This window comes from Mauremys reevesii, linkage group 3, assembly GCF_016161935.1.
Source record: "Mauremys reevesii isolate NIE-2019 linkage group 3, ASM1616193v1, whole genome shotgun sequence".
NCBI classification, from domain to species: Eukaryota; Metazoa; Chordata; order Testudines; family Geoemydidae; genus Mauremys; species Mauremys reevesii.
In genome coordinates, this window is record NC_052625.1 from 14,783,139 (window position 1) to 14,810,529 (window position 27,391).

Sequence of the window (27,391 nt, forward strand, 5' to 3'; positions counted from 1 at the left end):
GGGTGCTGGCTTGATAGCCCTGGTCTCTGACATCCTCTGCTTACCCTAAAACAGGTGGGGGAAGTACAGGCTTTGCATTCTTGCTAATGTATTTCAAACTTAACCTGGATGAAATACATATAGTAGGATGGGAATAGCTTATCCTCTGTCTATTCAGTCCTTGGCCCACCTTCTGAGTCTATCTAGTACAAATGGCGGAGGTGTGCTTTTTATGGTGTGGACACTTAGTCAGTGGGAATTGGACTGAAAACCATCAAACTCATGTTCATACAGGCCCCTGAACAGCCATTGGTTGGTTACAACATCTATTCAGTATCTGGGTTGCCAGAGCAAAACGTGTTCTCTATCTGAAACATTTAATGTATTTAGTACCTGTGGAGGGAGTAATTTGATGACTCTGTTAGATTGCATGTCTAGCTCAGTCAGTCTCGATGGAAGAGTCCAACCAACCAAGCTCCCCTGTAAATGTGTGATTGCGTTGAGCGTCTGGAAGTGCGCTTATGTTGGCCATGGTGTATAAGAAATGAAATTGCTGATAGCCCCTTAGACCGTGAGCTCTTTGTGGCAGGGACTGTCTTTAGTTTGCTCATTTATATGTTGCCTAGCAAATTTGGGTCCTAACTAGGCCCCCAAGATGCTACCACAATATATATAATAACTAAGCTTCCACTGAGAGAGGCCTGAATCTTACAGAGTTGATTTTAAACCTGTTGCTAAGCTCCTTATGTATTGTTTCTTATCAGATGCTTCTAATACCAAGAGGCAACACATTCACTGTTAAAAACATTGAGATTATGACAGGAAATAATAAGTGACCACAGAGCTGTAACTATGCATTTTAGCACCTGGGGTGAGCAAGTGTATTTGTGCCACTTAGAGGTGACACGTGTGTGTGTGTGTGTGTGTGTGCGCGTGCGTGCGCACTTGTGGGGTCAAATGCCTCCCCAGATTTCTGCTTTCCATTTAGCGTGGAGTTTTTCAAACAGTGGGGTGTGCCTTCCCAGGTACACCTGTCACAATTTGCTCCCTCTTGCCTATCCCATCTGGTCCAGGAGTAGCAAATTGAGATAGGGCATCAACCATCCATCACAAATTTGCTACCCCTAGACCAGAGGATGGCAACTGTGAGAGGCAGCAAATTGTGACAGGTAGTTAATACGTACCCATAGTGCACTGCACTCTGAATCAGTACAAGCGCTCTTGGTGAGAACACTCACAGCGGACACAAGGAATCAAGTAGGCATGCACACAAGTGACATACTAGCTGCGATGACTGTATGCTGACATAGGTTAACATAAGTTTGTAGTGTAGATATGGCCTTGGATATATGAATTGTTTGGCAGAGATAACAGCAAAAGTCTGAGGCGAGGCCAAGATTCACTCAGGGGTTTAGACTCCTACTTTTGTGGATCTGGATCTCCTGCACCTTAATGGCTCAGGAACAAAAAGACGCATAAAAGGAACCAATATCACTGATCTTTAAAAAAAAAAAAAAATCATGTCTTGGGGGTATATACCTCATGATTTTTTAATTCTTATGGTTGTCAAGCAATCATGGACCTGTAACTGGGTTCGAAAAAGAATTAGATAAGTTTCTGGAGGACAGACAGGTCTATCAATCAAGATGGTCAGGGATGAAACCTCATGCTCTAGGTGTCCGTATCCCTAGTCTCTGATTGCTAGAAGCTGGGAGTGGATGACAGGATCTCTCAATGACTGCCTGTTTTATTCATTCCCTCTGAAGCATCTGGCATTGACCACTGTTGGAAGACAGGATACTGGGCTTGATGGACCATTATTGACCCAGTACGGCCATTCTTATGTTCAGTAAAACTTACAGTAGATTTTTGCCTTTGAGAAGGATGTAATATGAAGTAGTATACTGCCCTTAGTGGATATATTGTTCTACATGCAAGCAGTGACACGCAAAAAAGCACTAAGAGCTGGCTTGAGAGGCAAAGTAACAGTGAGAAAGGCGATCTCCATTGGTGGAACAAATGAAAATGAAGAAGTTTTCACACCAGGCTAGGAAATAGATTGGAAGTCACATGGTCCTACAGAACATGCTATAAAAAGAGAAAAAATTTAGAATTAAAAATCACAATAAAAACATAGGAAGTGCTATGCCAGAAACACAGATGTCATTGCTATAAATACTAGCAACTATTTGCTTATAAATATTTTCATTGAGTATTTGCTATTAAAATATAAATTAAATAGCACAATGACATCCGTCTTCACAGTGTTGACAAAAGTAAATGATGAAGTGCTAAAAGTAATAACAACATTTAAAAAAGTAAACAAATATAAAAGGAGCAAAACCATATTTAAAATGGATTACAACAAAGGGAGTGCAGGTTAGGGAACTGCAGCAGCAGATAAGAGAGATTTATGAATTGCTAGGAGACTTTATGCAGACATATAAACTGATTAGGGATTCTTTTAAATACTCAATGTGTGATGGGTTTTTTGGGGTGTGTGCGTGTGTGAAATATTTCATGAAATCAAGTCTCCTGCAGCACCGTTGTATGTTATATCTGGTAGAGAGGAGCTGCTGCGTCTAGGCACTGGGATGCCTGTGCCTTGAAAAACAGAGCCCTGGGACTGTTCTGAGGGAGGGGAAATAAAAAAAATTGCTCTGCCCCTGCTCTATTTTTGCGAACACTGCAGGTGTCTCACCCTATCGGGGTAACTGTTACCTCCTCTGCCCCTCCCAGTTCCAGGGTTTTGCCTTCTGCCACCTTCTGGCAGTGCCTCATCCATGGGCTTAACCCCTGCTCTTATGCACCCTCCTGCCCCGATTTTGCCCCTGGGCCCCTTCAGCAGATGTTCTGAGCCTGCTCAATCTGTGTATGCATGCTCAATAGGAGCCAACCAGTGCGCTCAGCACCCTGCTACGGTCCTAGCACCGGGGAGAGCCTGCTCTGATGGTGCTGACGTCGCTAGGACTGATTCTGTGCGGTGCCCCTGCTGGCTCTGTGCCCTAGGTGGCTGCCCCGCTTTCCCCACCATAGTTACGGCACTGAGTGACCTCCGTAAGGGGTGCCACTTTCGTAGCTTTCTGCATTCACCTCATTGTGCCTGTTCCTTGCAATATAGACGGTACCCTTCACCTTCTGTGTAAAACTCCTTGCTTTTATAAAGCTTTTTTGCGAAACCTTTTACGTTTCTAAAGTGATTAGACTTCTCTTTCAAACTGCCCGCACTGACGTAAGGCTTAATTTTCTTGTGACAAATGTCTAACGGTTTTTGGATCAAATAGAGGTATTCTAGTGTAGTCCCTGCATCTTAAAAATCTCTCTCTCTCTCTCTCTCTTGGAAATGAAGCAATACTTGATTTTTTTCATCTGTTTTTCTCCTCTATGGCAGTTTCATAACTGGATGCTGCAAGAACTTAAGATTTGGCATTTAATGAGCATGGGAGAGATTCTTCAGGCTTTTTTGAGATTCCACAGTTCACTCTAGTCAGTTTGCCTTCCGGTCTCTGCTTTCCAACAAGCTCCTGAGCACTGAAGGAAAGAACTGGAATTTACTGGCTGTTGCAAGAATAGAGATTGCTTGTGCAGGGCCTGATCCTGTCAAGTGAAGGAAGTGCCTCAGTGCCTTGCAGGATTGGGCCCACAGTGGAGAGTCTTATGAGTGTATGGGTGTGATTGTTCGGTAAGGATAATTGTGTGGCAAGGCAAGGTCAATCTACATTTTATATCCGGAGTTCCTAAAGTCTTTAATGTTATGGACCACTATAGTGTAGCGATTTCCCCTTTTGAGCAACTGCTTGAATAGAAAAGGCTTGGCTCTGCCCCCCACCCCCTACATCTACCCCTCTTCCCCCCCTCACAAGTTAGGGTTTTAGTCTCTCAAATCAATTCTACTCCTCTTTGTATTTGCATTCAGCTTCCCTGCTTCCCACACTGAAAATTGTCCCTAGCTCCAGAATCAATTAACTTTCTCCCAAAGTCAGTTCTTAACCCTCACCAACTCTCAAATCAAAATTAGTTCTCCACCAACCACAACAATCAGCTTTTACAAATCAATTTTCCCCTCCTCCAACAAATCAAAGTGAATTCCTTCTCCACAGTCAAAATCAATTCTCAGCCTTCACACTCTGAACTACCCACGTCCCCTCAAAATCAAAATCTGTAGAGCCCTGCAGATCTGCGGCTATCCGCTTTATATCTGCATCCGTGAACCAGTTTTGTGGTTCATGGATTGGATGCGGATACAAATTTTGTATCTGCACAGGGCTCTAAAAATCTGTTCCTCCGTCTCATCTGAAACTCTGGGCTTGGCTACACTTACAATTTGCAGCGCTGGGAGTTACAGCGCTGGTCATGCAGCTGTGTAGGGCCAGCGCTGGAGTGTGGCCACACTGACAGCTACCAGCACTGCAGTGTGGCCACACTTGCACTCCACTCCAGCTGTATTGAGAGAGTTGCATTGGGCAGCTATCCCACAGAGCACCGTCCCATTTTTTGGCGCTATTGGAAGTGGGAAGGGAAGGGGGAAGTCAAAAGTCATCCTGTTTGCTGTTTGCCAGCGCGCGGTGCATTCACATCCCAGCATTCACTCTTTCCGCAGCGCTTGGGCGCCATTGTGTCTTTCTGCTGACGATGATATCGATATCGATTCTCCTGCCGTGTGTGACACCCGGAAATGCTCAGCACCGTTGAGCGCGCGCTTTGGGCTCGAAACAGAACTTTCGTATGAGAAAAGCCACTTTCATGGGACTGTGTGCTGAGCTCGCCCCACTCTGCGGCAAGGACACAAGATTGAGAGCTGCCCTGGGTGGAAAAGCGGGGTGGCTATGCAATCTGGGAAGCTGAGAGCTGCCCAGACAGCTACCGGTCGGTCGGAACCAGTTTTGGTGTGGAAAGTTGACCGTGAATCGCTTGATCGCATATCCTATTCTGGCCCCCCCACCTGGCATCAGAGTAATTAAAATCGTAGGGGTATTTATTCTTCTCCAGGCGCCGCTTGTGATCACCGGGCGCGTCATGATCCTTGGAGACCCCGTATACCCACTGCCTTGGCTGGCTCATGAAACCCTATACAGAAGCTTGACAGGAGCAAGGACCGGTTCAACTACAGGCTGAGCCGGTGCAGAATGACTGTGGAGTGTGCTTTTGGGCGTAAAAAAGCCTGGAGATGTTGTTTGTATGGAAAGCTAGGGGGGGGCAGCAAGCCCCCCTTATATATATATCTGCTGCTACCTCCATAATATTTTGTTGAAAAAGGGGGTGAAACATTCAGTGAGACATATGTCCTGTCTGGATTGCTGTTTAATGAATCCTGCACGGCTGGTTGGGGAACGACAGGTGTTCAGAGTGATGAAGAACAGTTTTCAGCATGTCCTCTTTGCTCTCTGTGATGTTGAACATCTGGGCAGTCCAGTAGTCAAGGTCACTGTAGAAACACAGAAATGACAACATTTAACACGGGCAGCATTGTATCCACTATCTCCAGATATGAATTGTTACACTGAGGAGTTCTCACTTTAGCATTCTTTTCCCACACGCATACAACACACAGAGCACGCGAATGGTGAGTGAGGGGTGCTTACTTATAGGGAGAAGAGATGCAGATGCAGGGGTGATCTTATCTCCTATCTCTTCACTTAGAGCAATGTGGATTCGCCCGGACCTATACGGGCGTGCCTGTGTTCAGAAATGGTCCCCACCACTGGCAGCAGAGTGGCGCGGACGCGTGGCGCGACGACACTGGGACGAGATAACTGAAGCAGATTACCGCGACGTGATAGACCACATCACTCCAGAAACATTTCTCTGCTTGTCCTTCTGCAACTGCTGGCTGCTGCGATTGGGTATTCTCCTGGCTTGAGAAGAGCTCCTGGCTGCATGCCTGCAGGGAATCTCGGTGTCTTCCCCATCCCAGGAGCTTCACTCGCGGTTTCCTCTCCCCGCTGCCTCCTCCGCCTCCTCCTCCTGTCCCCAGCCTGCTCAGAAGTGTCCATCGTTATCCTGGGATTGGCAGTGGGGCCACCCCAAGTATCTCGCCCCATCTCTGTAAAAACGGCAGGTCGTGGGAGCAGCAGCATCGCGATTCTCCTCTCGGGCCCTGCATTGCAGTGCGTCGATCATGGCCCCGATCCAGCATGGCCCTTGATATCTGCTCAAAGATATCGTAATTCCCGCGGCCGAGCAGCAGCTGTGCTGAACAGATTCCTCACCCCAAACACTGATGAGGTCCTGCACAGTGCTCCATGCTGGGGCTCGTTTGCCGCGGGAGGCATGGTCACCTGTAACTGATTAACTGATTGCACTCCACACCTGGCTGCAGCAAACAGGAAGGAGAGGTCACCTGAGGCAAGAGCAGTAGAGTGCAAACTGATGTGCAGAGTGGCTGAACAGGAATTCTGGGATAACGCTGAGCAGCGCTGGATCACCAGCGCTGCACTCCTATATCCCTGCCGGGATGAGTTGCAGCGCTGGTTGTGCCCTGCAAGTGTGGACGGGTGTTGTTGCTCTGTTCTCCTTTCTTTCTTGTCCCTGCTCCCAAGTGTGTAGCTGTTGGGCTCTCTGATTGCTTCCTGCCAACACCCCTTTCCAGTCGCTGGCTCCTTAATGCTTATTTCTTTCATTCCCTACTTTAGCGTCTACTTTGTTACCCTTTCTGTTCAAACTTTCTACTTGCCCCTCCACCATCCTTATGGCTACCCAGAATTGCCATCAGGGCACTGGGAAGGGAACCTCTGAACGAGACTAGTGTTTTTTATATATATATATATATATACACGGTGCCTCCCCCTAAGATGTTTAGAAATACGGGAGGGAGGAGTTGAAGACAGGTGGGAAATGTTTCTTGCTACATCTTTAGGATGGTTTATAGATAGATTTGCTAGGTAGATGCAAAAGGCTTACTTTAATATTATTCTCCTGGCACTGTTCCTTCTACCCTTCTAAAATGTTATGGCTAGATTACCTTATTTCCACAGTGCATTCATTCTCATTCTCATTCTCTCTCTCTCTCTATATTTTTTGCATATATTGTGATATTTGGTGCAGTTCTTCAAGCCCTAGTTCCTGAAGTCATGATGTAGACAATTTAAAAAAAAAAAAAATTAAATGAAAGCCCTTGTGGTTATAGAAAAAAGCTTGAAAATATCAATCCAGAGGCCGTGACATTGGAAGGCAATAAAAATAACCCAAAAGCTGGTTGAAAAATGAGTCTGTGATTGAAATAATAAAAAAAAAAAAGTCTTGACTCTTATGGGCTTGATTCAAGATAGTTGAATGCTTCGCATTGGCAATACTGCATTCTTGTGCCCCAATCCCACAAAGACTTGCTGCTGGGCATTGTGTTTACTGTTACCAGTGAGGCAATTTACAGAAATTAAGCAGTGTGCCTAATAGTAAGTCTTTGTAGCACTGGGCCTGTAATGAAGTGTTGTTCAGTTTCTGAGAGAAACACAATTTATTACTGAAATTTCTTGACTTGAGTCAGTGTTCCAGCAATGGGAAAAACAATTGTGCACAAAAAAAGTGGATTATAGCCCAATATAATGGGACAAACCCACTGTAATGGGTTGGTTTTTATTTCAGTAAGTCTCTCTTTTGAGTGTAGAGAGAGAGGATGTCTTATTGACAGGGCCGCCCTTAGGATTTAGGGGGCCGTATGCAGTATTTTTGAACTGGTGCCCCTATGCCGGCGCAACTGGTGCCCCTATGCCGGCGCATTCGGCTCTGTGAATACGGCTTCTGCCTAGTAAGGAGACTGCAGCACGCGCTGGGTGTGTGGGAGCCAACCTGCTCTTACCTGCTGTCTCGGTTATAGATGCGGACTCCGTGGGTGGGTGCTCCGGTGTGCTTTTCTCTGTTCAGGAACTCAGTTTTATTTATTTATTTGTAAAAGCTTCTCCCTGTCTGCTCTTAAGAGTCTGTGAAGTCTTCTGCTTTGGCTACCTAGTGACTCAGTTTGTGAGCATCTGCCTCTCCATGATGATGGAGTAGAATTCCAGCAGGCTATTGCGCTACTATGGAACAGCATCAAGATTTCCTGTCCACCTGTGCCTATGTTCTGTGGCCCTCTGTAGGAGACTAGAAATTCTGCAGCTGTTCAAATTCAATTTTAAAAATGGAGGTTTTCAATAAATGCTGTATTCACCATTAGTTATTTGCACATACTCTGTTTTATGCTTTCCTAACATTTTCAGTCTTCAACATAAGACATTTTTGTATTAACAGTGTTTAAAGAAGTTGTCAGATGGGAAGCTGGAGGTTTCGACAGTTGACTGTTGGCACCTGGGGAGACATTGCAGAGAATTCAGGACTGGGGCCCAAGCTAAAATTAGCAGAAATATATATATCCAACGTCACTGACATCTCGGTTGTCATCTTTAGGATTCCAGGTTCACAACTGATTGAGTTGAATAAGACATTCACAGACACACCTCTCAGCTAATGTTTCAGGCTGCCTGTAGTCGCATGAAGTCTGTTTCTGTTCACGTATTGAAGTTTTCTTCACAACCATGACTTTTCCTGTTACAAAAAACTAAAAAACAAAAAATCTTATTTTCCAGAGCACAACTCTATAGCAAGGGGTGGATTCTACAGCTGTTAAATTGTGGGATCTGCAAGGCCCAGAATATTAATAATGTTGGGGATAAACAGGATTATGGTTTTATTCAGCATACACATCCAATATGTTGTTGCTATGCTGTGTGATGTATTTATAATGACTTAATATACGCAGCCAATAAAACGTTTTTGTGGACTCAGTATTTCTCTTCCTCCTGTATAAAAATTGGTGCCTTTGAGAAATAACCTGTACTTTGTGTTCCATTAGATTTCAAGCTATCCTACAGTCTCTTCCTATAAACTTTGCTGCACAGTGCCCCAGAATAACACCTATCTTTAATTTGCTCCTGAACTAACAGTAATTTACTGACACCTGTACAATTATAGTACCCAGATCCTGCTTTTGAAAAACAAGGAACCATTTCATGATCAATAGCAAGACAATGATGTACACAATTTCTGCCTGGGAAAACTTCTTTGCATACCCACTGACTTTAGCATTAAAAAACCCATGTTAAATAAAATAAGTAATTAGAGAATCCAGCGGGTTAATACAGTTCGCAGTGCAATGTATACTGCGACTCAATTCACATCATGAACTTCCTTTATTTTGAGTGATTGCTCATTAAGTAAATTCTGAATTCCTTTGTTTATCAAAGTGCGTAGGAGGACATTTAAAATAATAAAGAACTGTCAAAACAGCTTGCTGTTCTTTTCAAATAAGGAACTGCACCAGCGAGCTGAGAGTTCACGGGGCTAACCTGTGGCCCGTGTAGTTGCAATGTATCAGCAAGGGCCTTAGCCTTAACAGATGTCCTGTAACACCATCCCCTCTATTTGTCATTACTGTCATCTGTCTCATCACGCCCAGCCGCCATAACTCTGGCTATGTTAGTCGAGTATGGTTTATTATTTTGTTCTCAGTTGTGTGGATTTTTTTTGGTGGTGGTGGCTAGTAACTATGGAAAATTGGAATTGGTGTCCTGGCCGCTCCTGTAGGTAACCCGAATGCTAGTTGAATAGGGCTATGAAAGATTGCGATGCTTATGGCAAGATGCTCAGAAGAGCTCTGCACCAAGTGAGCTTAACTCTTGAAAAATCTGGCCATTTGCTTTGGTATCTTAATTTGAACTGAGCTCGTCTTCAAATTTAGCTCATAGTGGACACAGAACTTGGAACAAATGTCTGTGGGTCAAGCAAGTTAACATAAATGAAAAGGTTTTTTTTTCTCTTGTTTCTGTATCAGAACTTAGATCTATAAGGATGCTGAAAAGAGAAGAGGCCTGCCTTTCTGTCATTTAGTTTCTAGTTGCACAAAGCCAAGGAGTCTAGTTTTTCTTTAGCCATAGTTTCTGAGGAATATAGAGCCTGTTTCCCATTATCAGTAACTTTAGCTTATAAAGAACACTTCTTATGCTTCTCATGCGAAAATTAGTTTTTCTTTTGCTCACCAATACACAGTTTAAAGATCTGCTGTGATGGTACTTCGTTTGTCTGTTAATGGCTTTTTGCACTCTTGATAAAATCACTTTTCATCCCTTCAAACAACCCCTTATAATCCCCAGCATCTGCAAGTCTTTTCATAATACAATTTTGAAACTGGCTGTGCCATTACTAAAGGTATTTTTATTCCTGTGGACTTTTTGCATATACTACGCGCTGTTTGAGTTTCATTGGCATTGAAATGCATCCAAGAGTAATCGTAAAACCACTGGGTTCAGAAAGCTCTCTTTGTGGCTGGTTTAATCATGGGAGTTGCTGACTGAGAACTGAAGAAATTGAGGACGGTGTTACAAGCAACCTCAGCATCTATACTTACTGCAAGTCCTGGGAATATCCTCTGTTGTTGGTGTCCTGATGGTTTTTTCAATCCACGCAGTAAAACTTTAGTAGGATGAATCCCTGTAAGGAGAGATTATGCCAGCTGCTCCACCACAAGAGTATAGGCCTTTGAGAGAATGGGAAAGTATATTATAGAAAGAACTTTAACTAACTAATACTTTCCACACAACTTCAGCTCGAAAATAACCTTCCTTTTAAACTTAAATGTATAACATGCATCTTTTCTACTTCTCCATTCCATGAGAGCTGTAAGCAGCCCTTTTTCTTGAGCAAATTAAGCCTGTGTTTTTAATGTGCCATGCCTTCAGTATGATAAGAGCATTTTAATATCCTCCATCTTCTGATGTTGGGGTATTTTCTGTTTGCAAAATTACTTTTTGACCCCTGATTGGGGTATTTTTATATTGGTTGTATATCTTATTGTGTATTTTGGAGTGGACGGATTCTAAATCAATTTGTCTTGTGAACCCTGTGCTCCACAGCTGTTAACCAAAGCCTACCTCCCATTGTCAGTGCCCCAAGAAGGGCTGCACTGCACCGGAGGAGAACAGTAAAGATATATGTTACCTACTTATTTCAATTCCTGGGATGCTCTGTTTGGTGGTGGTGCTTGTAGCCTTAGCAGTATTAGTTGCCTCTAGTACAGTGGTTCCCAAACTTTAACCTGTGAACCCCTTTCACTAAAATGTCAAGGCTTGTGAACCTCCCCACTTAAAAATGAATATTTCCAGGGATTTTCTCTCTGACCTCAGCATAAATTATAAAAGCAGTGGTCTTGGAAATATAAAATTTGTTTTTATGATATGATTACATATTATTAATTATCATTACAGTATTTATTAGTTTATGAAAACGGCACCACACTTTCAAGATCTTTTGTAGCTTGTATCACTTTTGATTAAGCCTGTTATAAGACAAACCTCCTATCAAGGCACCAGTAGAAAAAAGGGGCCTGGGGGGGTGGGCACTGCCAGAAAAGTGAGGGGGCCCGCTGGGAAAAAAGGGGAGGGACCTGCAGGCGCAGACCTTGTCACCCCACCCCCATACTGGCGCCTCTGGCTCCTATGTTTCATCAAGGAGTATCAGATGTGAAACAGCATGAAGGTATTTAAGAAGCCAACCCAAAGAGTTCCTCCTACACAAGCATTCAGGTCTTGAGCAGTCCAGGCAAACAATGCATGTTACAACAAAGCTTAAACTTGTTCTTCATAATAATTTTAAAAACAACACTAGCAGCCTATTTAATTTTAAAAACAGCAAAAAATAACCACCTCCCTTTCTATTTTGTGTAAGGAGTCTTGAAGTTTAAATCTCCTCAGTGTGATAGAGATGTTTGCTTTGATCTACTTAGCTCTTGGAAGTCCCCAAGGTTCTGGGCTGTTGGCCCGGTGCTGCCTGGAGTCCCTATGGACAGCTCTGTCCACTATTAGGGTATTTTTTTTCCCGAGAACCCCCTGTAACATTTCATGAACCCCAGTTTGGGAACCACTGCTCTAGTAAATCTAGTAGTGCTGATACGGTTACTAGCACTAAGGACAGCTACACCAGCTTGTCTCATGGGCTTAGCAGAGGGAGTGGGGACGGGAGTATGAGGTCTTGTGCTCAGAGCCCAACTCTATACTCAGGAATGAACCCTGGTAAAGCATTACATGCCAAAAGTCTATTACCGCCTAGAAAAAATGCTGACTCTTTAAATTCAATACATTTGTTCTAAAATATTTTTATAGAAGTGGAACAGACACTGTGAAATGCTTCTTGATTTAGCAATGAATATCACATGCAGGGCTCTGCCTTGATTCATTGTTAACGGTAAGGTCTGCAAAATTATAGAACATTTTTCCTTGAGTTAGGTTTTCCTATACTCTAAAATATCAGAATATGTCTACGGTGCATCTGGGACTCTCTCCCCCAGGCTGGGTGTTCGTTCCGCTTGAGCTAATGCACTAAAAGTAGCAGTGTAGACATTGTGGCATGAGCAGCAGTATGGGGTAGCCACCTGAATGTGGACTCAAGATATGGGAACTGTAACTGAACTGATGTCAGTGAATTACTGTTCGCTCAGGAGACATTTGAAAATAGTTATCTGGGGACACTGGGCAGCCAAGTATATACAAAGGGACAGGAGGTTAGCTTGAAAGCTGGTGGAACACAGAAAGAATTTTTATACAGAAGGAAGAGAAATACTGAGTTCACACACACACATTTTATTGGCTGCTTACCGGAGATCAGGTGAGCTTGTATCGCGTGGCTAGCCTGTGCTGCAGTGTCCACACTGCAGCTTTGAATGTGCTAGCTCAACAGAGCTAGCGTGTTTGTATACCTGGCCTGGGAGTCATGCTCCCAGCTTCAGTGTACTTTAAGATAAAGTAGGGTGAGACACTTATGCTCCATCCTGTGAGAACTACTAATGTTCTTAAAAAGAACGACAACAATAAACCCATGAAGTTCCCATGATACAGAAAGCTGCTTTCTTGTCAGCCTGGTGGAACAGGATCCCCGTTCTCTTCTTTCTTCTGTGCTTTGGAGCACATGGGCAGCCAGAAAGTTTAACTCATGGAAGGAGTGAGGATAAACTATATGGCTTTCTTCCTTCTGCCCCCCTCCCTCCCCACTCCAGCCTGTAGAAGCCCCTCAAAAGTGCTCTGATTCCCTACTCACTGCACCATAACCCCCACTCCACAGCTTGAACATCCTTTGGTGATGGGAGAGCGAGCTCCTGGCCGCGTGGCTCCTGAGTGAATTATGCTGCCAGGAGTGGCACACGGAGTAAGGAGCAGAATGGAAGATCCCACTGTCTGCATAGCTGCCTTATGAGCTGGGAAGATGGAACTGGATTTCCTTGCAGGTCTCAGGTACCCTTCCTTCAATCATAGTGGGAGGGATCTGCCATTAAAAAAGGATAAGTATATTGAGATCTCTCTGCACACTCATCCCCCTTCTTCCTTTGGGAATTTCAGTAGAAAGGGAGACTATACGACTGGGTAGGCAACCTATGGCATGTGATTTTCAGTGGCACTCACACTGCCCAGGTCCTGGCCACCCATCCGGGGGGCTCTGCATTTTAATTTAATTTTAAATGATGCTTCTTGAACACTTTAAAAACCTTATTTACTTTACATACAACAATAGTTTAGTTATATATTATAGACTTATAGAAAGAGACCTTCTAAAAACGTTAAAATGTATTACTGGCACGCGAAACCTTAAATTAGAGTGAATAAATGAAGACTTGGCACACCACTTCTGGAAGGTTGCCGACCCCTGCTATAAGACATAGTTTAGGACAAAGGAAGTGGTGATTGCTAGATGAATGCATGTTAGAGACTGGATGCTTGCACAGTTCTAAGACAATATTAGCTGTTGGAGATTTTTGTGGATCACTGCCCTGAATGTGAACAATACACACGGTAAGCAAAAATAAATGTTTTGAACATGTAACAGAACTTTCCTGAGAACAGCTGTGAAGGCCCCCAGCATCTCTCTTGTTTTCATCTGTCTTCACCTCAGTGTAACTCTCTGCCTGAGGACCCAGTGCTTATTCAGACCAACACCTTTTGACTTTTTTTTTTTTTAAACTTTAATGGGTTTATCCGTCCTGTATTTAAAAAATACAGGAGATAGCCCTAGATCAGCAGATGGGACTTTCAGCTGGGAGTTAGAAAACTGGCATTGGTCGTTGAAGTACTAGGGCCTATCCCAATTTATGGAGATGTGAACACAGGCATTTCTGGGAACTAGAGCAATACATAATAGAAAAGGCTATTGCACTACCAAGGGATGAAGCCTGCCCCTGCTTCCCTCATCTCACTGCTGTGGTGACTTCCTGGCAGTGGCATTGGTGTTCAGCTGTACAAGCAGAGGACATGGTTTGGGATATTCACCCTTTGTGCCGCATGGAGCGTCACTCTGCAGAAAACGAGGCCAGGGAGCAGGACTTGCTGCTGTGCACAGCCTATGGAACTCTGATGGGATTCCATGGCCTGAAGGCAGGATTCCTCTACACTGAACCAGAACACATCAACCCAGTGACTGGCTGTTTGCTGGGGTGTCCGGGTTGCTTCTTAAAGCATCAGTGTAAATTACCCAAGCTGTATATTTTATTTATTTCCCTAAACATCCATTGTGTGGTTCAGGAGTACAGTGATGTCTGTTATAAGTAAGAGAACTCAAGAGATGAGTGAACATTGATTGCCTGTTAAAGGTGACCTTTAATTACAGACCCAACAGAATTGCACCTGACACAGTGAGAAGGGGTCAGCTAGCACACGGGGTCTCTTAAGACAGGGTTTCACCATTAGGGTAGACTTCACTCGGAATATTGTTAGAAGATGAGTGGTCAGTACTTCTGGAGCCAGGGAGCAAGGACGTAGCCAAGGTGTAGGCCGGGGTGGGCAAACTTTTTGGCCCGAGGACCGCATCAGGATTGCAAAACTTTATAGAGGGCTGCGTAGGGCCTCCCCAAACAGCCTGGGCCCCCTCCCACTTCCTGCCCCCAATTGCCCCCCCTCAGAACTCCTGACCCAAATAACCCCCCCTGCTCCTTGTCCCCTGACCGTCCCCTCCTGGGACCCCACCCCCTATACAGCTCCCCTGCTCCCTGTCCCCTGACTGCCCCAACCCCTATCCACACCCCCACTCCATCCAACCCCCCCTGCTCCCGGACCACCCCATCCAACTGCCCCATCCAACAGCCCCCTGTCCCCTGACTGCCCCCCAGGAACCCTGCCCCTTATCCAACCCTGCTCCCCATCCCCTTACCATGCTGCTCAGAGTGGCAGGAGATTGCAGCCCCCCCACTACAGGGACCCACAAAGGTACTTAGGTGCCTAAGTTGTGATTTTAGGCACTGCAATCCACAAAACCTCTGCTCTGCATAATCTAAACCTGCTTAACTCTCTTGGTGCCTAAGTTTTTTGCGGTAAAAGTTCCCTAGGTACCTATGTTTCAGTCTCTAGGTATGTGCAATGATGCTGATCTCTAGACACTTATCTGCCGGTGAAAGAAAGATAGGCACTCCTCTGTGCCATGTCGGGGCTGATCTGGTAGGAGTGGCATGTGGGGCCGGATCGGGTAGGAGTACTCGGAGGCTGCCTAATTCCATACAAAACAGCTGAGGAGAGGGAGAGGATGATGACCCCACTTACAGTCTTTATTCTAGTGGCTCGAGCACTCACCCAAGGTAGGATGTAGGAGACCAATGATTCTAGTCCCCTCTTGCTTGATGAGGAGAGAGGCTTTGAACAGCGATCTACCACCTCTTAGGTGAGTGCCCTAATCACTGCGCTATGGAATGATCTGTCTGTCTCCATCAATTTCTGTTGTTGTTCCACTTTAATTAAAAAAATTAATAATTAAATGCTAATTGGGCCGGAGAGGGAGTTAGAATGACTATAGCACAGTAGTTGGGCACTCACCTGAGAGGAGGTAGAATTGTTAACATCCCTTGTCAAATAATTCCTAGTATCTGTAACCAAATATCATTAGAGACAAAGTTGCTGTGTCAACATAGACTAAGCATAATTCTTGTGCCAAAATATGTCCATTATGTTAAACAGGAACAATTCACACTGCACTGAGCCTTCAGACTTGATTTTGCAGAACAAATCATACGTACAATACATATACTCAGGCCTTGGCTTCCTGCGAGAGTTGTACGGCTTTCCTCTACCAACATAGTTGGCGGTACAACCGCTCCGCTCCCAGTGTTGACGCAGTAATTCCAGTATAAAAGTGCTTATACCGGTGTTCCCCTCCAGGAAGGGGAATAAGATATGTTGGTTTAAGGCAGCTTTATAACTGTGTTCATAGTAGGATTATACTATTTAGGAGTTTGGGTTTTTTTCATCTAAGTGCACTAGTTATACTGGTACAAACACTGGGTGTCGATCAGGCCTCAGATATCTAAATGTATTTTATTGAAAAGGGAAACAAAAGACCCAGTCCAGTTCCATTCAGGTCAAAGAAAAGATGACCATTATCTTTACTGGAAGTTTAGATTGGACCCTAAAATAGTAGCATAAATCCAGAGGCAGAATAAAAGTTGTCTGGATGGGTGCTGGCCATTGGGAATGTTACTGTTTACTGGTCTGTGTTAATGAAGTGCTAAGGTTAGCGTGGGAATTCTATATGTAACCTTGGCTTGTGATTTTCATGATTTGTAATATTTGTGATTCTTTCACAGTGTGCCCAAAGGTACATTACATCTTTTCTTGAATTGCATTTAATAATTTTAATTGTAAATTCACAACTTTTGTTTGGGAATATATTGTATATCACTGTCAGGAAGTTAATGGTCAGAGTGATAATAAAGAAGGAATCTAAATAAAAATATTCCCGTTCTTGCTGTCCTTGAGGAATTGCGTTTGCACTGAATAAAGATAAACCACATTGCTTAATATTTATTATTTCTGCCTGTAAGATGTAACTAAATCATTAATAGGAAATGAATTTTCCAAAAACTTCTCCTTTTCATGTGTGCTGTTGAAAGGATGATTTTAAAGTACAATTACACTTCTGTTTTTTTTAAATTTGTTTATAACCTTGTAAATAAAATTACAATACCCATGTATAGTTGTCCTTTGTTCAATCCAAAATAAGGTCCCTGTCCAAAATAAGGTTCAAAGCAATCTCTGCAGACAGACCCTTAAACCCACATGGAGTCTTCTTGATTTCAGTGGGTCTTCGCACACATTTCTTTTCAGACTTGTGTCTTATATTAAGTTCCAAAATGGTTAATGTGAAAAGGTTAGAAGTAATATTCCATAGACTCTTTTTTGGGGCATTTGTTGTTGACAGTTAATGAATATATATGTTTTTATAAGAGAGAAAAACCCTATTTTTATATTTTGTTTTATGTGCTATTGATTGTTAAGTGTGGTTTAATCCGGAAAGTCCCCTTATACAAATAACATTGTGGGATTCTTTCTAACTTCAGTATTGCATTTGTACAATTTACAAGTTTCCTTTTGTTTTTTTTTTCATGTTAGCAAACACTGGGAGGTTAACCTGGGATATGAAATCAGCTCTTTTGCTGCTAAGTAATAATTTTGTTGATAATACATAAGGCAAAAGAGAATCTTGCTTCCACAGCTATATTGGCTCCTCATGGCTAAGTTTCATAATAAAACTTATTTTTGTTAATAAAGTAAAAAAATTCTGGCAGGGTCAACTCAACACCTTCATCCATCCAAAGTAGACTAATAGAGTTCCATACAGGCTACTCTGTGGAGGTGTTTTAGACAAAACCTTAATAGCCAAGGTTCTGTCTGCTTTTTATGGATATTAGGGAGGAAGTATGGTCTAGTTGTAAAAGACAGGAAATCTGAGTTTTACTCTTAGATTTCCACAAACTTTCAATGTGACCTCGGGCAAGTCACTTAAGACCCTATTTTTAAAAGCTAGACTCCCTTTTTGTACCCAGATATGCAGGCACAAATAAGTCTCTGCACAGTTCTGCACCCAGTTACTTGTTAGCAAGTTAATATTTAGATGTAGGAACCTGAATACAGCTGAGTATCGATTCACGAAGAGGACTCGAGCATCATTATGGATAGCTTAGTGAAGACTGTTACCGAGTGTGCAGCTGTGGTCAAAAGAGATTAGGTTGCATAAGGAATAGGACGGAGCATAATACAGAAAATGTCATTCTTATATCTGTGGTTCATCCTCTTTTGGAATACACCTCTACCTCGATATAACACTGTCCTCGGGAGCCAAAAAAATCTTACCACGTTATAGGTGAAACCGCGTTATATTGAACTTGCTTTGATCCACCGGAGTGCGCAGCCCCGCTCCCCCGATCAATGCTTTACCGTGTTATATCTGAATTCATGTTATATCGGGTCGTGTTATATTTGGGTAGAGGTGTACTAGGTTCAGTACTGGTCACCCCATCTCGCAGAGTTAGAGGGGGTTCAGAGAGTGATTAGGGGCATGGGATTGTTTGCTTTAAAAGAGACAAAGAAGGAGGACATGATAAAAGTAAATAAAATAATGAATGGTGTAGAGAAGGTACACTGTACGTTTCTGTTCTCCCTGTTTCAAAACACAGTGGGGGCATTCAGTAAAACGAAAAGGCAAATTGAAAACTAATTAAAGGATATACTTTCACACAAGTAACTAGACTATAGAACTCATTGTCATGGGATATTGTTGAGGTCAAGAACTTGTACCATGAATTTAGAACTGTCTTACTATGTGCTTGTCTACATGGTAGATAGCAAGACCATACTTTGTCTTGGTAAGAACTTACCTATATATTAGGATGTTGGCATGCTGTCTGAAGTTCCCTACATCAGTACTTCTCAAAGCCGGTCCGCTTCTTGTTCAGGGAAAGCCCCTGGTGGTCCGGGCCGGTTTGTTTACCTGCCGCATCCACAGGTTCAGCCGATCACGGCTCCCACTGGCCGCAGTTCGCCGCTCCAGGCCAAGGTTGGGGGGAGGGTGCTGTGGAAAGGGGTGGCCAGCACATCCCTCGGCCCGTGCTGCTTCCCGCAGCCCCCATTGGCCTGGAGCGGCTTTCCCTGAACAAGCGGCAGCCCGACTTTGAGAAGCACTGCCCTACATCACACTCAACAACTTAATGGCTAGTCTGTTTGACAATTGGTCTAGGTCTAGGTGATACTTAGAGATTCTGCTGTCATTGAAGAGAGGATTTTTCTCAAGAATTGGGATGAAACTCCAAAAACTGTGGAGCACAGGACACTGCAGAGTTTCTGTAGAGTAGTAATCAGAGCTTCAAAGGCTTTATATTTCTATGCTGATGTGAATTGTTTGTGTGCAAGTTTGCGATAGCAATGCTGGATAATAAAAGAAGTGAGAATACAAGTGTAATTGGTGCCCTACAAATAGGCAGACTGTTCCATTTTTTGAAAAATCATGTAAACAGTGAAGTCAGTTGCAAGAATGTTTAATCCAGTTATTTGGCATGCAAATTAAGACAGTGGGAATTCTGTTATAAATAATATATTGATGTGGAGCAGGGTAGGTGATGTAAAGTAAACTAGGAGAACTGGAGAAGGTAACTTAGAAGGGGGAAATGACTGCATAATTGCTCATCTGCAGTTCAGGACCCAAAACAAGATTTTTACATGTCTTGTTTTGATGAGGTGACATTTTAAGAGTCACTATGCCTCTCACTAGTGTATAAACATTACATCGAGTGGTGAGGAATATCATTTAAGACTACTTTCTAAGCACATGCTTCTTGGACAGGTACAAGATTTGGTTTGTTTTTGTTTTTTTTCCAGTGACACTAACAGGTAGGAAAATGGCAAATATTAGAAGAAAACTTCCATTCAGTCAGCATGTGGGCTGTAAACCAGAGTTTACAGCTATCCCAGGATATGTTTAGTATGTAAAGTTTAGAGATCTATTTAGTGTGTCTGCTTCACCTCCAAATGGTCATGGCAGTCTGAATGATGTACAGATTAGTACCAGTGAGTTGTGCTTTTTAAAAAACAAAACAAAACACTAAAGCTTTTATATAGAACTGAATGTGCTGTATGAAGGAAAAGAATGTGCTAATCTCTGGGAAGACTTGTGGTAAATGAAGTTGTTCATATGAAGCTCGGTTACAGTTGAATCCAGAAGAATCCTGTTGTTTTGCTTCAGATGTACCTGAGATCGTTTGAGAAAAGTTTGCAAGATTTCAGCACTGTTGAATTTAAATCTGATTTGACCTTAAATCCCAGCCTTTTTCTAAATCTGGATTTGAATACCATACTCCCGTCCCTGAGCCTAAGGGCTTGTCTACACTTGGAAATTAATCCAGAATCAGGTAGGATGTGAATTTAAAGTGCAATAACTATTCTAGAATTCTCTCTGTGTGGACACACTTATTCCAGAATAAGAATGCCTTTTTCTGGATTAGCTTAATCCAATAAACTAAACCAGGAAGAGGCATTCTTGTTCCAGAATATAAGCGTCCACGTTGGGAGATACTGTAGAACCTGAGAGTTACCAAAACCAGAGTTACGAACTGAGCTGTCGACCACACACCTCATTTGGAAACGTAAATACATAGCAGAGAAAAAAAAATAAAGCAAATACAGTACAGTATTGTGTTAAATGTAAACTACTAAAAATATAAAGGGAAAGCATCATTTTTCTTCTGCATAGTGAAGTTTCAAAGCTGTATTAAGTCAATGTTCAGTTGTAAACTTCTTTGAAAGAACCATCACGTTTGGTTCAAAGTTACGAACATTTCAGAGTTACGAATGATCTCCGCTCCTGAGGTTCTACTGAACTGCAGAATAAAGCTATTCCAGTCAATTTCCAAGTGTAGACGAGCCCTACAACAAATACTGCCTTCCCTTTGAAGTGCTAAGTTTGTGTTTGATTGGGATGTTTCAAAACCAACAATATTAAAATTTGGGTGCTTCTATTTTAAATGTCCCTTTTTAAAATGAAAGCTTAATTTTCTGCAGTATGTGGTAAAATGTGTAGAAAAGCTATATCGGCACAATCCCAGAATTCTATTTGCTCACGTATTTTTGTTGTCCCTGCTGATGATTCTGTGTATAATTGTTTACCTCCCACTGTTATGTATGTGAGGTACTGGGTTGCCAAGATTGTTTCTTCATTCCCTTGTTGGTTGGTTTATAGAGTGATGCTTGATTCAGCAGGTTATTTTGCCCCTACCTGTGCAAGTATATTTAAACTTTGAAATAGTATCATTTAAAATTGTCACTTTTAATTTGTTTGTTTTATTTATGCTTCTCTGTTATACTCTCTTAGAAGCTTGAAAATAAAATGTTTTCTTGTTTGTCCTTATGTATGGCCTGATTCTGTATGTTAAAATTGATGGGAGTTTTGCCATTGAAATGATATAAGGTCCTTAAAGGATCTGAGCACCCATGGTGACAAGAGCCCTCAACTTCTACTAGGTTGAGTGCTCTCAGCACTTTTTAAGATTGGGCCGTTTCATGGTATGTGTATTTTGCTACAGGAGCAACATGGCTCCCTTTTTTGTCAACCCCTCTGTTCCTGTTTCCATGGAGAGTTGCTTTTCATACCAGACGTATGCATTTAGATTAAATTAAAATTGAAACCTGGGGTGAGACAAAATTATTTAATCTGTTAAGACATACACTTTAAAGGATAAAGACGGGCTCTGCCCCTCTCATCCTCTTGCTTCATCTAATGGTTTGAGATTGGAATCCAGCCTGCAAGACATCAAATCCACTTAATAAAAAACCTGGACAGCATCCAGGCATATGTCTGCTCTGGTTGTAGAAGTAACTTTAAAACCGTAGGGTGCCAATATCTGTCACTAATGAAGGTAACCATCAGGCTAAAGCAGTATTGAGCATTTGGCTATCTGATGAGGATGGTATTTGTTTTTAATTGTCTATTTTTGTTATTGTGCAGTATCCAGTGCTACATGAGAGAGAGGATGATCTTGTGGTTCAAGTACCTGACTGGGATTCAGGATATCTGGGTTTAATTTCCAACTCTGTCACAAACATACTCTGTGGCAAGTCACTCACTGTGCCTCAGTTCTCTGTATTAAATTGGGCTAATATTTTCCCTCCTACTTTTTGTTAGTCTCGTCTGTAAGCTCTGTGGGGCAATGATTCTCTCTCACTCTGTGTTTGTGCCTAGCACAATGGGGCTGCAACCTCAGAGGAGCCTTAAGGTATTACTATAATACACATTTTTTCAAATATAATTATTATTTGTATTTAAAGAACATTATTCAGATTGCAAAGTAAAACACTCAAAAATTGGGAAATGACAGATTTAGGGTTGCCTTTGCAACCTTAATTCCCTCATTTCTTGCATCCATCCTGTGCACCAAATTAGACAGATGTCCTGTAGAAATAAGAGTATGTGATTATTTAGTTAAAGACTGTAACATAATTAGGCTTGGAAGGATTAGATTTTTATTGCTAAATGGTGGTAAACCTCAATTTCACTGTATACACACAAACCGATGAAAAAAAAATACAAAATTTACAGGTAACATTTTTCTTACTTTGACTGTTTGGGAACTTATTCAAGTCTTGATTTGTGGATTTGTCTTTTATATATTTTGACATTTGATGTTGACAATATTGTTTTAACAGTTACAAAGCTTTCTTTTTGAATCTCAGCATCTACTGTTGTTAAATAATTATCTGATCCTTCCCCCAATTTTCCACAACTGTAAACATTTTAAATCACATTTTTTAAAAAATGCTTAAAAATGAACATTGATGTTATCCATCAAAATTATTAAAAATAAATAAATTTGAGTTCTGCCAAGCATAATCAAATGCCTGTACAAAAGGTGGTTTGCATTAAAGTTGCACTGGTAATCTTAATTCTGATTTTGGAGTGTTTGGCATGGTAAACCAAATCATAATGTTTTAATTTAGATTTTTTTTGGTATCATTCCCTTCATTTTTAAAGGAAAATGGTTGCCCCCTCTCCTCCCCCCTACCTGTTATGTGTAACTGTGACAACCCCTCTAGTGTTCATCTGTATTTTGAATTGTGAATCTTCTGTACTGCAGCACAGTTAGCTAACACTTGGGCAACAGGACTAATGACATTCACTGGCAGCAGGAGAAGGCTGTTATTCCAGAGGCAATGGACCACTGGGTCAGTGGGGGTGGGGAAGCCTAATCTGCTCTCTCCTTTTGACCTATTTGGTACCCTGAGAGAGGGGTGTAGGCCATTGGTTTGTAGTTTGTAGTTGCTCCAGCAACTCCCTGTTCTCAGTATAATGTGTGGTGGTGGTGGTGGTGCTTTTGCTGCTGCTGCTCAGTGCATCCTCAGGATGTTCATCTTCCACTGTTTTTTGTTCTCATGGTTTTTTCACATGTCTTACACTATTTGGTGTGTTTTCATGATGCCATAGCTACTGGAATGATGGGAATATGAGAGAATCTCAGCTTCCCTTTAAAAAGATAAGTTTCTATTCCTCGTGATTGTGTAGAAAAGATTGAAAATATGACCCGGCTGTACCCTAAAGGCATAGAAACCAGAAAGGAAATAAAAAAAAAAACAATGCTTACTATTTTAAAAAAAACAAAAAAACTCATGTTTTTTGAGGCCTCGCTCGTGAATTTTGAATTCTTGGGGTTGGCAATACTGTGACGGTTTCCCGAGAAACACATCTGAGAGAAGGGAAATTATGATTTTTAACAGTTTGTCAATAAAAGCTGGACAGAATTTTGTGGGATTAAAAAAAGACACTTTTTTTTAGCCTTAGGGCTATGCCTCTGCCAAAGAGCAAAGGTATATCGCAAACAATGTGGTATGAAGGGTTTTCGAAGAAAAGGTAACACAGTCTTGTATAATAGAATATAGGCCACTAAATAAAAGGATCACTATCACTCCTCCTTTTAATAATACTGCATCTAGGGCCTGATCCAGCTCTCGTTGTTGTTAATAGGAGTCTGTCCGCTGTTTTCAGCAGAAGCTGCAAATGTAAAAATAGAACACATTCTGTGGCTGAGCAGAAGTAATTGATTTCAACAGCGATATTAACTTAGCCTTGCTATCGGTCCTATTTTTTAAATAAAGCGTATGTTCCAAGACATATTAAGATTTACATTTAATAATTTATTATCCAACCTGGCTGGTCTTAGGGGCACTAGTTACATCCTCGCTTAGTTTATTATTTACTCCTGATAGAGCTTAATAGCAGAATCTCTTTTTAGTGCAGTATTCTTCCGTTTTACTCTTTATTTTCCTTTTCAGTTAATTTGTGAAATACTTTGACCTTAATTGTGGCATTTCTTGATTATTTTTTTTTGAGTGTATGGCATGGCAAACTACATAATAGTTGTAATGATGTAATAGTAACCGTACACAAATGCCAGTTCTTATCTGCAAAATGATAAAGGAACTGAATGTTTCAGCTGGAAAAAAAATCTGGTTTTGAAAGCTACAAGATGTTTGGGATCCAAAACTAGGTTCTTTAGATTTTATTTCAAAATAAAGTCCGTGAGGCAGGAGGGATTAGAACAGTTTTTTGTTTATTACATCCATCGCCAGCTCTGGCAAGGCATTTTGTTCGTTTGCTTTGTCTCATGGGTGTATCCAGGAGTCAGTGCTTAGTCAGTGCTTGCTGCTGGGTCTGTGCCAGGGGTGTGATTTGAAGGACATTTAATTAAATGGGCTCAACCAGTGGAGGCTTCTAAAAATTGCCCAGGTTTTTAAAATTTCGAGACGTGGATGCTTAAAGAGTAGAAGAGTTGGTGATGTAAAATAGAAATTATAGCTGCTGCTTGTGAGGCTGACTTTCTGTAATCAGAGAGAAAGTGTTAGTCTCTGCTCCCATCAAGGATACAGGAATATTGTAACAACTTCAACAGACTGAAGAGGAGTAGTTCTAAATTTGCACTCTTATGATCAGGGCTTCAGACTTTCTGTTATTTATCAGAGCACCCTAACAGCTGTAAATACTTGTCAGCAATTTTTGTCACTGCTTTTGATGACCACATCTCTAGCTTCAGGCTGCTCCTGTTTAATTTCGTAATGGTCACAGGGATGAAACTTGGGATCTCACATGGGGAGTAGCATAACAGTGGACAAAACACTGCCTGGGAAACTGGAGCCCTTAACTTTTTCTTATTATTTGGCGAACATACACGTACAAAATCCTTCCAGTGGGCTGATCTAATTCCATTCAAATCAATGGAAAGAATGAATACTTGCATTCATTACATTTTATACTTGCATTGCATTTTATTAAGCAAAAAGATTTGATAGTTTCAGTTTTTAAAATTACCTACATAAAACCTACTGATCATGATCATGCCAGTCAACTCCCCGTCCCCCGTTAAGTAAACTTGTAGAGGACAGTGGTACAAAAGATTTATAGAAGCGGTTGCTTCTCTTTTTGCATGTTATCCTAGCAAGTAAGTGTTTGGTTTTTTTGTTTGGGGACTGGATTTCAGTGTTAAGATACTCAGGGGATGGGAGAATCTTAAAGCTGTGTGTTAACCTGAAATCTTGAGTTGTGTTTAATGTTACAATGTTAACTTTTTTTTAACCCTTGTCTCTACAAGTGATAACCTAGAAGGCATGTTTCTGTTCATTGTTGTCAGAGCTATTGAGAAATAGAACATGACGTGCATATTCTTCCCCCTGGGCTAGATAGCTTGCTGTTGGGAGATGATTCATAATTGTATGTTGGATATGATCAGAGGAGTGATGCTGGAGTTAACAGTAGGAAGGCATTTCTTTGTTAAATCCTTGCTTTCAGTTACTTATTTTCTCAAATATCTGAAGTGATTCTTTGTCTTTATACCACACCCATCACAGATGTATCTGAGGTCCTTGCAGTATTTACAAAGACCTGATCCTCTAGGGAAGGCCTGCACAACTCGTAAAGCGGTGAGGGCCACATTACTCCAAAGAAAACAGCTGAGGGCCGAAACCCCCCGGCCCCACGGAAACACCCCCCCAGCACCTGCCGCCCCCTCGAAAACACCCCGCTCCAGCACTGCCCACCCCTGCAGAAACAAACCCTCCTTCCCCAGCGCTGCCCCACCAAAACAGCTGTGGGCCAAAAAGGAAGGTTGGGGGTGGGGAGGTGATACTTGATTTTAAATCAACCAGGGGCTCCCAGCTGAAGAGGTGGCTGGGAGCCCTCAGGGGCAAATTAAAGGGCCCGGGGCTCCGGTGCCTGGGGGAACCCGGAGCTTTCCGGGGCTGGGGCAGGGATTTAAAGGGCCCAGAGGGCCTGCCGCTGAGGGGAGCCCGAGCCCTTTAAATCCCAGCCCCAGCCCGTCTGCTGGAGCCGCGGCCAGGATTCAAAGGGCTGTGGGCTGGTCACAGCGGCGGGGAGCCCTGAGCCCTTTAAATCTCAGCCGCAGCCGGGAATCTCTGCAGGCAGCCCAGAGCCCTTTGAATCCCGGCCGCCAGGGCCGGCTTTAGGCCAATTCAACCAATTCCCCTGAATCAGGCCCCGCCCTTAAGAGGGCCCCGCACCCAAGCCCCAATACGACGTACTGGCAAGAGCCGGTGCACTGTACTGGAGTGGCCCAGCTTCCCTGGGGGCAATTTAAAGGGCCTGGGGATCCCAGCAGGGACTGGATCCCCAGGCCCTTTAAATTGTCACCAGAGCCCCACTGCTGGAGCCCTGGGGTAGGGCTGCCGGGCTCTGAGGGCTGTTTTAAAAGTCCGGGGCTCCCGTTGCTTCTACCGCCCTGGCCCTTTAAATAGCCACCGAAGCCACACTGCTTCCCCAGGGCTCCCGCGGCTATTTAAAGGGCCGGGGCGGTAGAAGCAGGGGAGCCCCAGGCCCTTTAAATAGCCTCCGAGCCCCAGGCTGCTGCTGCTGCTACCCCGGTGGGGGAGGGAGGAGGAGGGGGCACTCACCGTACAGGGTGGGCTGTACCCCCTGCACCTTCACCCCCTGCCTGTAGCCAGCCCCTGCTGCACCCTCTGCCCGCACCAGCCCCGCACCCCTTGCTCTGCCTTCACCAGCTCCTGTCTGCAGCCAGCCCCGCACCCCCTGCCCACAGCCAGCCCGTCTCCAGCCAGCCCCTGCCGCACTCCCTGCCCTGCCCGCACCAGCCCCGCACCCCCTGCCTGAAGCCAGCCAGTCCCACACTCCTCTGTCTCCAGCCCTGCCAACCGCTGCCACACACCCCTGAAGCCAGCCAGCCCACCCCACACCCCCTGTCTCCAGCCAGCCCCGCACCCCTTGCCCTGCCTGCAGCCAGACCGTACCTCCAGCCAGCCCCATGTCCACTGGTACCCTGCAGTTCCCATGGCAGTCTCTCTGCCCCCCTCATTGAAGCAGGTGTGCAGAGTTCAGCTGGGACCCACGCATGTGCACACCGTAGGGTGACCAGACAGCAAGTGTGAAAAATCGGGACAGGGGGTGGGGTGTAATAGGTGCCTATATAAGAAAAAGACCCAAAAATCGGGACTGTCCCTATAAAATTGGGACATCTGGTCACCCTAGCACACCCCCAGGGAGTGGCAGGGACCCACACATGTGAAACAGAGCTCATTTCTAGTTCAGGCCCATCTTTTTAAAAAAGAACTTTAGGTAGAGTTAACATACATCC

The 27,391-nt window shown here is 43.3% G+C and overlaps 1 protein-coding gene across 6 annotated transcripts in view; it reads left to right on the top strand.

Annotated features, from left to right (window-relative positions):
• The window catches only part of EHBP1 (EH domain binding protein 1), a 330,844-nt gene that overhangs the window by 6,463 nt on the left and 296,990 nt on the right, over positions 1-27,391 (top strand). The window lies entirely within an intron of this gene.